Genomic DNA, 14935 nt, shown 5'->3' on the forward strand with positions numbered 1-14935 from the left:
AAACTATAAAGGCGCTCTAGTTCATCGGCCACCTCGTCCCTACAAAAATTTTACCAATGTCTTGGTCGAATTACTAGCCCCACATATTAATAATGATAGTGAGTTCATACAAAACAACCATAACTATATACAATAACGGAATTATCCTAATTCAATCCACTGACAAGAACCTGGAACTACTAGACAACCTGTTCCCCACGTTCAAACAGCACCTCGCCAGTCATCGGACCCCCACTCATAGCACCCGCAGGCCTATCACCCCTGAATTCACAGCCCCCAACCACAACACTTCTAACCTAGCTCAACCACAAATCGACACGCACCTTCTCTCCACCCCCTGCACCTTAGACATTCACCCACCCAATGTAGCTACCTCGCTCTCCACATTTACAGACGTAGATCCCTCACACACACATTCCAGCGGCACCCTCTCCCCCTCCTACAACCTCACCTTGTCACCCTCCCATACCACACCCACTCCCGTCACCCCTGACACCACAGCCTCAAACCACATTCATCCTAACCCAGCCCAACCCCAAAACAACATGCACCTCTCCTTTACTCCCGACACCCCAGTCACTCACCCATCTACCCTCTCCCCCCCCTACAACCTCACCTTGTCACCCTCCCATACCACACCCATTCCCGTCACCCCTGACACCACAGCCTCAAACCACATTCATTCTAACCCAGCCCAACCCCAAAACAACATGCACCTCTTCTCTACTCCCGACACCCCAGTGTCTCACACATCTACCGTATCTACCTTCCTCCCGTCGAGCACAGACATAGATTACTTACCCTCTTACACCAACCGCCTCACCCCTTCCCCCCACACTCCAGCCCTCATCCCCTTCACCACCCCTGATACCACAGCCCCCACCCAAAAAGACATGCACCACCCCTTTACTCCCGGCACCTTAGTCATTCTCCCACCTACCGTAGATACCCCACATCCCTCAAGCACAGACATAGATCTCTCTCCCTCTTACAACAACCACCCCACCCCTTCCACCTACACACCAGCCCTCATCCCACCTACCGTAGATACCCCACATCCCTCAAGCACAGACATAGATCTCTCTCCCTCTTACAACAACCACCCCACCCCTTCCACCTACACACCAGCCCTCATCCCCGTTCCTCTCATCCCCGTCCCTCTCACCACAGATCCCTCCCGCAACAGGCCTATTCTAGATCAACATCAGACCGACACACACAAAGGCAAACCCCACCCTTTACCCCCACCCATTCTCAGCCCCCACTTCCTCCCACTAACCAATCACACAGAACACGCCACCCCATCAACTCAACTCGACCCCATCTACAATCCCACTCCCCTCCCAGGCTCACTCCCCACTACCCAACCCCCACCCCCGCCACCACTAATAAGTGCACATCCTCCACCCTGCACTCTACGCCCACCACCAATACTCTCATCCGCACCACCAACCTTTCCCCTATGTCATCCACGCCTGACCCTCCCATCCCCACCTCCAACACATGTCCCACTGCGGACCACATTACGGCCTCACTCCTTCAACTCAAAGAAGACATGCACATCATCAAACAACAACTACTCTGTCTATCACACTCCAGCCACCCCCCACCCAACACCCTCCACCAGATCAAACAAGACATTCACATCATCAAACAACTGCTCAGAACACACCCCAGACATCACTCACGCGTCTCCACCATCACTTCCCCTCCCAACTGGTCCCCCACCCGGGCGGCGAACTCTCGCACTCGACCCCCACCGCACTGGACCTCAATCCCTGCTCTCAATCGTGAAAACCGCCCCCATCGCTCCTGCAACCCTCTCTCGGACCTAGACACAATCATCCTCCTCCGCTCCTATGACTCAGCTCCTCTTAGCAACACACCCGACACTCTCACTGCCATACCTACGATTCACTCCAACCCCCTTAGACCCCCCACACTGAACAACAGAGTCGCTATCCACAGTAACCTGAGTAAAGTCCCCCTCGCTCCAGAACATCCTTCCACCCTTGACACACCCCGTCTCAAATGCACTCTCCTAAACTGCAGATCAGCCGCTAGACACTCCGCCGCTATCGCCGATCTCATCCTAAAATTGGATCTTGACTTAATCATCCTGACTGAAACTTGGCTAACAGAATCTTCTACACCTATAATGGACATTCTGGTTCCCCCCAACTACCACATCACTAGACTTGACAGGTCTGGCAATAAAAAAGGTGGCGGAATCGCAGTTATATACAGGAGCAACCTCTCTGTCCTGAAAGTACCTTCCCCTCCCCTACCCTCCCCAACGTCCTGTGAATACATCAGCCTAGATATTATCAGTGAGGGCAAACCGATCTGCACTCTTCACGGCGTTTACCACCCACCCGGTGACAACCTCACCTTCTCCCAACAAATCATGGACATGATCTCAACCAACTCAGGGCGGCAACTCACACAAATATACCTTGGGGACTTCAACCTCCACTGGAACGATCATAATGATGCGGTGGTAAAAGGCCTGAAGAATTTCCTTAACGCCCTAGACCTTACACAAATTTGCAACAGTCCAACACACAAGAAAGGCTCTACCCTCGACCTTATCATCTCCAAACAGGCCTCTATCCAACTCGAATCTATCCAACCCTGTGACTGGTCGGACCATCATATTATCACGTTCTTCATCAATGAAAAAGTTAAATTTAACCCTATTCAATCCGCCGGGCCCAAAGTCTGGAAAAGAGACATGAAAAAACTAAACTCAAACTCTCTGCCCCCAAACAGCTGCAACTTACTACTTCCTCCGGCTGGCGTTAAGGACGTCCAATCCCTGACTGATCACTATCTTAACAATATGACCGCAATAATTGATGAAGTCGCACCCTTGCAGCTAAAAAAAGCCACCACAAAAATCTCCAATCCCTGGTACGACGGGAGTCTCAATGACGATAGACGCGCCATGCGAATGGCAGAGCGCTCCTGGAGATCAGCTCCCTCTGCACTGAACTTAAAAAACCTGAAGAAAAAGAGAAATGCCTACTTCAGGAAAATAAAACGATCAAAATCAGACTTCTTCAGCCGTCAGCTCGACCAAGCCAAAAATCGTCCGAGAAAGCTGTTTGAGCTTATCCGAACACAAACCAAAGAACAACCCCAACCTCTCAACACTATATGCAAAGCTCCCTCCTGCGAAGACTTCGCCTCTTTCTTTAACCAAAAAACTGACAACATAAAGAATGATCTCCTTATGGACGCAAGCCTCTATCCCAAACCCCACCGCATAACACCCACTAAACCAAAAAACAATGCAACCTGGTCAACCTTTGTCACCTACACGGAAGAAGAAATTGGCAAACTGCTCAGCACTCTGAAACCATCCAATCACCTCACGGACCCCCTTCCTGCTAACGCTGTCAAGGTCCTTACCCCGGCGCTCCTTCCACTCTGGACCAAAATTATCAACAGCTCACTTCAACAAGGGATCATTCCCGACTCCCTCAAAGTTGGACAAGTAATACCTTTGCTAAAGAAACCTACAGCCGACCCCTCTGACCTAAACAACTACCGTCCCATTACCAACATTCCGACTCTGGCCAAACTGCTGGAAAAATGCGCACAAATACAATTGACTAAACACATTACTCAATTTGATCTTCTCAACTCTCATCAATCAGGCTTCCGAGCTAATCACAGTACGGAAACTGCCATGATTCACATAATCGACGACGCCCTCCAAATCCTAGACCATAACGATACCTGCCTCCTCATCCTCCTTGATCTCTCCTCCGCATTTGACACCGTCAAACATGAGAGCTTACTCGAACTATTAAACACAAGAATGGGCCTATCTGGAACTGTGCTCAAATGGTTCACTTCCTTTTTGCAAAACAGATCGCAGAAATTCAAGAGCAACAACTTGATGTCCGCTCCAAGACCCGTATCGCTAGGCGTACCACAAGGATCCTCCCTATCCCCAACTTTGTTCAACCTAGTTATGGAACCTCTCACAACCTTGCTGCAAGAATCTAATGTACACTTCCACATGTATGCTGATGACACCCAACTTTATCTCAAACTGCAATCACCCAAAGACATCACACTCCTGAACTCAACGATCAGAAGCACCCAATCTTGGTTGGCCACTAATCATCTCAAACTCAATGCCCTAAAAACAGAGTTCCTTCTGATCTCACCTCCAGCGAAGATCACTACCGCACAAATGTGGCTTAAAGACCTAACGACGCTCAATGTCCAACCCACCATCGTGGACTCAGCGAAATCTTTGGGCATAACACTTGACACCAATCTCAGCATGCAGGAACACATCAACAAAGCAACTAAGGGAGCAAACTACCAAATCAACACCCTTAGGAAACTTAAACCTTTCCTTCCAGCCAAAGACTTCCAGACTGCGGTACAATCACTAGTCATACCTCGGATAGAATATGGCAGCACCGCCCTCTGCGGCCTCCCCCTAGCGACTACGGCACCCATAAGAGCCTCTCTAAACGCCGCAGCGAGACTTATCACTGGATCAAAAAAACACTCACACATTTCCCCTGACTTCAAATCATTGAACTGGCTGCCGTTTGAAGCCAGAATACACCTGAAAATAGCTTGTTTGACCCACAAGGCTGTCCACCTGAGCTCACCTAGATACCTCGCTCAGAAGCTGACGATTTCTGGAGGCTCCAGAAACACTAGAGGCACAAACAACCTTTTGCTAAAGCCTAAAAGATTCCGCAAGGAAAAAACCTTTAAACGCTCTTTCTCAGGAATGGCTCCCAGGATTTGGAACTCGCTCCCCCCTGAAACAAGGCTTATCACCTCTACCATACTTTTCAAGAGAGAAGTAAAAGCGATCCTCATGGCTAAATACACTTGAACGACTACTGAGGAATAACTACAAAGACTCGATACTCATCTGTACTAATTGTTCGAACCCTTATATTTGTTATTCTTGACTTTTAAATTGATTTACTTGATTGTTTTATGATATCACTTCAATGTACTGTTAACATGATTGATGTATCTGCGTATACATGCTCCCCTCCTCTGTAAAGCGCTCTGATATCTGCGAAGATCTTGTTCGCGCTATACAAAACTTTCAAAATAAAATAAATAAAATAAATATTAGTTGGGGATTTTAATGTACACTGTGAGAGATCAGACTGTAATGAGGCACAATCCCTACTCACACACCTATCATCTTTAGGCTTAATATTAAGGAACTGCGGACCTACACATCAGGCAGGTCATACCTTAGACCTGATATTCTCCAATGTACCGCTTGTCTCCTGCCCGCCTGCAACTCAGGTGAGCTGGACTGACCATTTTATTTTGGAATTTACTACCCCCTTCCATGTATCTACTTCTTCATGCCCCAGCTCACTACCTTGCATCCGCAGACAGTGGCATAAAGTTACCAACTCGACCTTCAGAGAAAATTTTAATCCTCCTATTCTCCTACCTTTTGGATAACATTGAAACTGCTCTTAAAAAATTTGAAGGAGAAACCAAGAAAGTTATAAATAAAATTGCCCCACTAAAACATTTTAAATCTAGGCCAGCTAAAAAGCAAGAAATCTGGTTCTCTGACCATCTAAGAACACTTAAACTAGGTGCTAGGAAATTAGAAAAAAGATGGAGAACTTCCCATCTTTTAGAGGATAAGAATAAATACTGGGATGCATTATCCTTCTACCATAAAGCGATTCGCACTGCACGAAAAGCTCATATCGCATCGCAAATACAAGAGGCAGGGAACTCTCCCAGGGTTCTTTTTCAAATCTTACAAACATTTGCTAAACCCACTGCCTGCGAAGCCCCTGATATGTCTTCCCAACAGTTAAGTGATGAAATTTCTTGTTGGACACTATCCCTGCCAGGTTAATGCCTGCATTGGATGAACAACTATGTCCAACGATCACTGAATTGGTGAACCTTTCACTTATCTCAGGCATCGTCCCTAAGGAATGGAAGCGAGCCCTTGTCAGACCTATAAGAAAAAACACCGCCATACCTTGGTCTGACCTAACTAACTTAAGACCTATTTCCCTATTACCATTCTTAGGGAAACTTATAGAAAAGCATGTGAATCGCCACCTATCCGGACATATTGAACTTGCCAATGCTCTGGATGACTCCCAGTCAGGATTCCGCCCCAAATACAGTACAGAATCCACCCTCCTGTCTGTCACTGATGACCTCCACATGTACCAGGACAAGGGCTTCTCAGTCATCTTGGTTCTATTAGATCTGTCGGCAGCGTTCGACACCGTGTCTAATACCATCCTGACTCAAAGGTTGTCGAACGCTGGCATTAAGAACAAAGCCCTTGACTGGTTGAAGAGTTTCCTATCTGATCGCACCCAGAGAGTCACCATGGGTGCGTATCGCTCAGCGGAAATAGAGATTTCTAAGGGGGTGCCACAGGGCTCATGTTTGAGCCCTACTCTTTTTAACATCTATGTGGCACCCCTGGCAGGAGTACTGCGTAGGTACGGCTTCATCCCCGTATCATACGCAGATGATACTCAGCTCCTCTTTCCTTTTAAAACTCTTTCCGCTGAGGTTAGGAACTCTTTTTCTTCAGGTATGAAGGAAGTGGCAAAATGGATGTCTACCAACTACCTCCAATGTAACGTCAGCAAAACGGAGGTCATGTTGTTTGGGGAGGCTAAAATACTATGGACTCCGGAATGGTGGCCACCAGAATTAGGAGCAGTCCCTGAACCTAAACAGGTCGTGAAGAATCTGGGAATTCGGTTTGATCACGACCTGTCATTAAAACAACATACAAGCAACATCTCAGGGATATGTTTCCATACTATCAGTCTGCTCCGCAAAGTTTTCCCACTTCTACCCGACTCTGTTAGAAAAACACTGGTTCAAGCACTGATCCTTAGTCGGATCGATTACTGCAATGGCTTGTTGCTCTCTGCAAACGAAGGAGTGTTGGCTAAGTTACAAGTCATTCAGAACACGGCAGCCAGCCTTGTTCTGAATGCTCCCCCGAGAACTGCCTCTAAGCCCCTCCTTGAACAACTTCATTGGCTCCCAATTCGACAAAGAGCCAAATTCAAAATTTGCTGCCTGATCCATAAGTGCTTGAATGGACAGGGGCCGGTTTATCTGGAGCGGAAATTTGTTCCTTACGTTCCAGCACGATCCCTTAGATCAAGTAATGATCTCCTCCTCCTAGTCCCTCGCGTTAAAAAATCAAGACACGGAGGTAGAGCTTTGTCCATCACTGGTCCCAGGCTGTGGAATAAACTCCCTCTGTATTTAAGACGATGTAAGGAACATCTTACATTCCGGAAATTTTTAAAAACCATCTTGTTTAAAAATGAAATCTAAATTCCATCTCCATACCACTCCCGCTGTCTTACCGGTTCCAAAAAGCGCAGAGATACTCCAGTTGGAGTGGATTCAAGCGCTATATAAACCAATAAATAAATAAATAAATAAATAAATAAATACTTTGGACCTTGTCTGGACCTCCTAACCAGGGGCCATCCTTACAGATATTGCCCCGTGTATGTGGTCAGATCACTCCCTAATCAGGTGCTGTATCCCAATAGATAGCCACCTAACCAACCCGCCCCAAATATGGAAAATAGTGCGTCAATGGAAAAAAATTGAGCCTGCAACCCTAGTAGATTTTATTCTCTCTTCCACTCTTCCTTCCGTCGGACAAGGAAATTTAGATCAGGAATGCGAAGCTCTTACAAAAAGTTTACGCACAGCTATAGATCAGGTAGCACCCGACGGGAAGCTTAAGATCAAGGATGAAGTTAAAGGTGCCCCCTGGTTTAACCCCTCGCTGAGAGAAACTAAAAGAAAGCTTCGCCACATGGAAAGACGTTGGCGCAAAACTAATGATCCAGCAGAGCGAGAGAAATACAAGTCACTACTCAACTCTTACAAAAAATTTATCACGACAACTAAAGCTGAATACTATGAAACCAGAATCAATACGGCAGATAACAAACAGAAAGAAATCTTTAGAATCCTGAAAGAACTCAGCAAAAAAAACTGATCAAAAACCAGCTGATGCCTTAATTGATTGTAATGCATTCCAATCGTTCTTTCTGGAAAAAGTGAAGAGTATTCTTTCTGATATTGACAATACTCCTACTAACTATACCTTACCATCCGTTCCCCAAACTCTACCTCCTGATCATGCACTCCCCAGTTTTCCTAAACTGAACACAGTTTCCCTCAGGCTGCTCACGAACCGGATAAAAACAGGTTCCCCCTCAGACCCATGTCCCCCTAGAATTTTCCTTCCTTCCGGGTCTAGATAGACTAATCATCTCCATGCTAAATAACTCCTTAGAGAGCGGATATTTGCCATCCTGCCTCAAGGAGGCGAGAGTCAAACCTCTACTTAAGAAGACAGGGGCCGATGTGACCAAACCAAAAAACTATAGACCTATCTCCCAGCTACCCTTCTTGGCTAAAGTCCTAGAACAACATGTTCTGAAAACACTCTCACCCTTCCTGGAGGACCACCATCTCCTCCAGGGACGCCAAGCTGGGTTTAGAGCACATCATAGCACTGAGCTGGTTATGTTCTCAGTGCTTGATGAGCTTAGAGCTATGGCTGACAGTAAAAGACCCTGTGCCCTGAAATTATTAGATCTATCAGCGGCATTCGATACTGTCAGCCATGCTCTACTACTGGACAGACTTACCACCCTAGGTATTCAGGATCAGGCACACCGATTGCTTGACTCCTTCCTATCTGGTAGGTCTCAAAGGATCCAACTGGGAGATGCAGTATCTGATATAGGTTCGCTTAACTGTGGAGTTCCCCAGGGCTCAGCCCTATCCCCACTCCTTTTTAATGTTTACTTGCAACCACTAGTACCAGCTTTAGCAAACATGGGCTGCAAAATGTTTTATTATACGGATGATACCCAGCTGCTTCTCAGCATCGATAACACTGCATCCGCCCAGATCCAGGTACAAAATATCCTCAGACTCACCAGGAGTTGGATGACAGCTAACTCACTAAAAATCAATCCTGACAAAACAGAGATCCTGGTCATCCCTACAACAGAATCCTCCTGAAGTGACCAGTTCTGGCCCCAAGAACTAGGTCCTATCCCCAGACCTAGGCCAGCTGTAAAGAGCCTTGGCAAAAAAATTGATGTCGAACTTTCAATGGCCAACCAAATCTCCTCCGTGGTTGGTACCTGCACGGGTCAAATTAGGCAACTCCGCAAACTGGTCCTCCTTCGCTCTACCTCCACACTCCACACGATCGTTTCAGCTACCATTATCTCGAGGTTAGATTACGGCAATGCCCTATACCTTGGTCTTCCCCATATACTGGCAAACAGATAACAGGTGGTTCTAAATGATGCAGCCAGATTGATCTTTAGACTTCCAAGAAGATCCCATGCCACCCCGCTTCTACACAAATTGCACTGGCTCCCTATAAAACAAAGAGTGAAATTCAAGAGCCTCTGCATCGCCCACAAAGCTATATATGGCCTAGCTCCTACCTACATAAAAGAACGCCTTGAGGTTTACACGCCGGGACGCTCATTGCGATCCTCCGAGGCGCACCTCTTGTCTTGTCCTCAGTACAAACTCTCCTCAAAAGGGGGGAGAGCTTTCTCAGTACTTGTCCCCCAGCTCTGGAACAAGTTATCTGACCATCTCCGTAAAGAACCTAACCTGCTCCACTTTCGGAAACTACTCAAAACTATTCTGTTTAGGGAAGCACTAAGCACGGCTTTACCCTCTTTCCTATCTGACCCAATTACCGTCTATGCAGTCACGCCACCCCCCCTCCCGAGCGCTAAGAGACCTGTCGGGGATTTAGCGCTATATAAATATCAATTAACAATAACAATTAACAATAACAAATCAACATGGCAGTTTACAAATGCGCACTGACACTGCCGTGGCAGGTCTGAGATACTTTTTCAGGGATACTCATGTGGGTGGCACAATCAGTGCTGCAGGCCCACTAGTAGCATTTGATTTACAGGCCCTGGAACACTTCAGTGCACTTTACTAGGGACATACCAGTAAATCAAATATGCCAATCAGGGAGGGCCAATTGTAACAACAATTTACACAGGGAGCACTTGCACTTTGACACTAATCAGCAGCGGCAAAGTGCCCAAAGCATGTAAACCAGCAAAAACAAAATCCAACCCAACATCAAAAACACAGGAGGTAGAGGCAAAAAGTCTAGGGGAAACCATGCCAAAGATGCCAAGTCTAACAGGGTCGCTCCCCCAAAATCCCTGGTGTCCAGTGGGTGGATCCCTGTTTCGGGATCACTCTCCTATGGTGATCCACCTGAGAGAGATATCATTGAAGAGGAGAGATTCTCCCCTTTCCAACAATAGCTCTCTCACCCTGATCAGTGTTCTGGGGGCTGATATATACCCCTGAGCACTGATGCAGTGAAAGTAAAACGAGCCCATTGGCTCATTTTACTTTCCCTTTAGTGTAATGGCTTCAGCGTGACCTGCACGCTGAGCATCATTACACACAAAAAAAGCCTCATAGGGGCCTTTATGTGATTCTCCAGTGTCAGTCAATGGCTGACAGACGCACTGTGGAGGTAGTGCGGGTGTTGTTCTTTGGCTGACACCCACAGTAAAGGGGTTAATAAATCTGATAGAAAGGAATCAATTTTGAATCCCATGATAGCTCAATCGGTCAGCCTAAACTGGTTTTGTGTTGCAGAAGGACATTCTATTTTATTGTCTGAACTGAGTTCGTATTCAACCCTATTACTAATAGAATATATTTTCCTTTTAGTTCATGAAGTCTACTCCCATGCTGAATTCTCAGCCCTCAATTGCAAAAAAACTCAAATATGCTAGGATACTTTCTTTTCAATGTATTGTTTCGTCAATGCTTAAACTACTTAATGAACAACTGGCAGTTCGAGAGCATGGTAAAAGATCTTAAATTAACAGAATACATTTTAAAAAAACATAAAAAGACCATTTTTGCATACTGACACTTCTCTGTCTGGCTTGATTTCTGAACCCAACAAAGGCATCTCCATCAAGAGGAAACTGAGAAATTAATCTCAATTGCGTATGTAACCCATGTTGATCCTGCATCAGTACACACACTTTGGGTTACAAATGCAAAACTAAGACTACTCCGCTGGTTAATGACTATCACTTTCCACTTAGCTTTGTCACACTAAAATTCAATCTGTCAAAGCGAGCTCAGTTTGAATGGAATTGGTGCAACTTTTTAGGTATGCTAGGATGAGAGGTGTCACATCCTTGATAGAGATTTGCATTTCAAAAATTCTAACCATCTCACTTAAGGCCACTAAGGTACAATCTACACCTTCAAGATAAAATATGAACAAGGTAAAATCATGATTAAGGAAGTCCTATATTGGCCTATGACTGTCCTTGGTTATGAAAGCTCAGATGTATCGCGCTTGGCCACACATGGTATGCTACTTTTATCTATTTAAAACTCAGCTTTCTTTTACGAAAAATGTCATGTGGCATTAATGTTTAAGAGTTAGAGAAAAATGACTCAATCTCTAAAATACTGTCTTTTTCCTTGGAGTTTTTGGCTATTTCAGGAATAGATATTTTAAATCAACCAACTTTATTTTGTATTAAGCAGTTGATAAAATCAATTTCGAAGTTTTAAGAACGATCTTGTTCACTGCCTTAACATTAAACATCTTACTTCTGTTACTTTGTTAGAGTGGGTGAAACACAGTTCTATTTAGAATCTAACCCTAATTCAGAAGTTATGATTTATTGGAATTTTAAATTTTGGAACATAGACATAGGGGAAAATGTCTGGCTAATCAGTGAGGGTGGTAAGAAACATCTGGGTTATTAGCTTTGTTCTACTGGTGTTAAGACTTACGTCATGTTCTTTTCTTTTATCTGGGGCTATTAACTTATAAAAACGTATTGTTGTCGCTTGTATTTGAGAGATACACTGTACAAACATTCGCTGAAGCATTGAGTTTACTAGATCATCTAAAAATGGCGAGTGTTTGCTATTGATTGTCCTTTTTTAAATCCTTTATTATAATGCAATTATGACTATATTGTTTTATGTTTGTAAATTAAAGTAATATCACTGTGGGAATATTATAATAGGTAAGAAGTGTGTAGTTATGCGAGAAAAACTGTAAACTCAGGAGAGTTAATAAAAGGGAGTTAGGCATACTAGATGTTCAATCGACTTCCAAAGAAACAGATACTCCAGAGGGACAAATTCAATATTGGGTCACAAAAAATGTATTTCTCATTTAAGACATATATCACCGACGTGTAAACAAATATAGTGCTGTTTTGGTTTAAAACAATAGGGGCACTTCTACTTTCCCCAGGATGCACAAGACAATAAAAATATAGACAATCACCACCATTGGAACTCTCTCCTGATCCTTCAAAAGGCTACAATTATCCACCACATGTTGCACCTTTCATCGACCTCATGAAGCTGAAAGGCTAGCCCTGATCTGTGGAGACTGCAATAGTCGATTGCACACAGATCTGCACACTGTCAGGTTATATGTAGAACATGATTACAAGAGGTGCGGATACCACAACATTATCAGGTCGAGAAGCTGGCACTATGGGGAGAGGTGGCGATGAGCCCCGGAACTAAAGTGAGCTGAAGGTCTAATTTTACAGATGATAGTGTTGGCAGGGTCTGTGGTATTTCAGAGTGCTAGTGAAGACACAGTGAGGGTTTATTTTTTATTCAGAGACCAACCGTTGTTCTTTTAGTGTGGGAGAGGTTAGATGGTGTTTGACAAGGTACTGGTCTTTGGAACGTGTAGCATTCAATGCTCCCATTATCGCATGCTATGTGCTGCACAGGGGATTACAGTATTGCAAATGTTACTGTGCGAGACTCAATTGTGCCTGCATCCTGTTCTTGGAGGTCCGGCGATGGGGCTCTAAAGCTTTCTCTGCTGGTGATTATTAAAGAGCTCATTCCCCACTGCCTTCTTCTTGGTACCCAGGTTCACACTTGTTTGTAACTAACTTTAAAGGTTCTCAAAAGACAACAAGGGAAGAACCAATGAAGACTTAAAATGAGTAGGAAAAAAGAAAACTTGAAAAGCCTACTTTTTTTCATTAAGGAAACAATAATTCCTTCACATTTTCCTGTTTTGCAAGAGAAGGCATGGAAACTCATTAAGATAAAGGAAGCAAGTTAACACATTCATCTTTCAGCAGTTTCCATAATAGTCACAAAGTCTGCTTGACCTATTAGTCACGGGCAATTAAGTTTACTGTGGCGTCCCCATGACAGTCATGTGCTCCCATCATGTATCCTTTTTGGTATAGTTCACGACTATGTTAGGGAGGTCATTCCCTGCACAGACAAAACCATTGTCTCCCTCTCAGCCAATCATGCTCCCTAGTCTTCTGACAGTACAAGCGACACAATTAATGGTGCCTTGAGGGAAGCATTTCTGGGATGGTCATATTAATTAATATCTCTCACGGACCATAAGTGTTCAGCCATGTTGTCCTGTCCATCTGTCAAGCAAGACATCTGAAACTGGGCCTCCACGAGAACGCTGGAGATCAATGGTCATGTTTTGTTGTTAGCACTTGTAAAAGACAACCACTAATATTAATTCACCTCTGGAAGGGTTTGCCATTTTGTAACAATTTAAATGAAAATGTGCAATCAGTGGGTTACTGAGAGTATGGAAATTACCGGCAATAGGGTTGAAGCCCAAACTCCTGTATCTAATGGCCAAATGCTTAACATGATTTATGATAGGAGCAGTGACTTAATTTGCTTTTTATTGCTCTATATAACCATCATATAAGTGCTCAAAACACAACATGCTTTTACCTCGGGCTTGTATTATGTGCACCTGTGATGCCAACTGCAAGTCCATTCATGCCTCCTTCCCTTTAAAATGATTAACGATGGATGCAAAGCATGGAATTCCGTACATCGAAGAGGAAAGCACAATAAAAATGAACAGTAGACAACTGATCACTCTCTCGAGGAATAGGTCTAAAATGCCCACATCGGCAGTTATCTTCTACGGTAGCGCCCTGGAGGGTAATCAGATGCACAAACCCAAGGCTTTTCCACGTTTGGCATGATGTGGCAAGATAACTCTGCTTGTAAACCAAGAATACCATCCACTTTGTTCTCTGTCAATTGCTGCATGATCTCAAATGATTTGCTTTATCCTGTGGACTCGTTAGTACCACATGTTCCCTGAAATGGTACACAAATAACGCACAGTTTCGGATATTCGGCACATAAATCAGCACTCTTCTATTACACACACCTAGCGCTAGGACACTCCTGGGTTAGCAGTTGAGCCTTATAACCTTTGATGAGTTACATTGGTCAATCCATCCTCAACACCATTCAAGTGCCATTCAACAAATGCTTACCGTTATTCAATTTGCATCACGTACAGATTTACATTAGAAAATGTGCACTGAAAAGCAAAATGTGAACTGAAAACAAAATGTGCACTGAAAAGCACAAAGTGATTAGATGTTTATTATAGGACGCAGTTTCTTTTCTAATAAAAGAATGCTCACATAGTCATATTTGAGCCCATACAACTACATTAAGTGTGGCACCTTAAGGTGACTGGCGGAAATTAAGACTTAATGGTTGCTTTAAATAAAAATGTAAGAAATGAAATTAACTATTCCAATCGCTATGCACAGTTTAACTTCTTTCAATATTTGGCTCAGACTGCCCTGGCTACATCAGTCGCATGGTGGCAGAGGGCCAGCAGCGTGACTCTATATTATGTCGAATTATAGTCCCCCTGTACAATGACAATACAGCCACAATATGTAAGCCTGAAAAGTAAAGAAAATATTCAAGCAGAGTACAAAGTCCTGTCGGTGAAAGGCGGGAGCTTGCTTTCTGTCTGCTGCGCACTCACTACTACACTTTCTTCCGTTGTAAACAAACTTCA

At 44.4% G+C, this 14935-nt stretch overlaps 1 protein-coding gene across 4 annotated transcripts in view; it reads right to left on the reverse strand.

Annotated features, from left to right (window-relative positions):
• The window catches only part of FAM110B (family with sequence similarity 110 member B), a 496654-nt gene that overhangs the window by 196399 nt on the left and 285320 nt on the right, over positions 1-14935 (reverse strand). The window lies entirely within an intron of this gene.

This window comes from Lissotriton helveticus, chromosome 4_1 (assembly GCF_964261635.1).
Source record: "Lissotriton helveticus chromosome 4_1, aLisHel1.1, whole genome shotgun sequence".
Taxonomy (NCBI): Eukaryota; Metazoa; Chordata; class Amphibia; order Caudata; family Salamandridae; genus Lissotriton; species Lissotriton helveticus.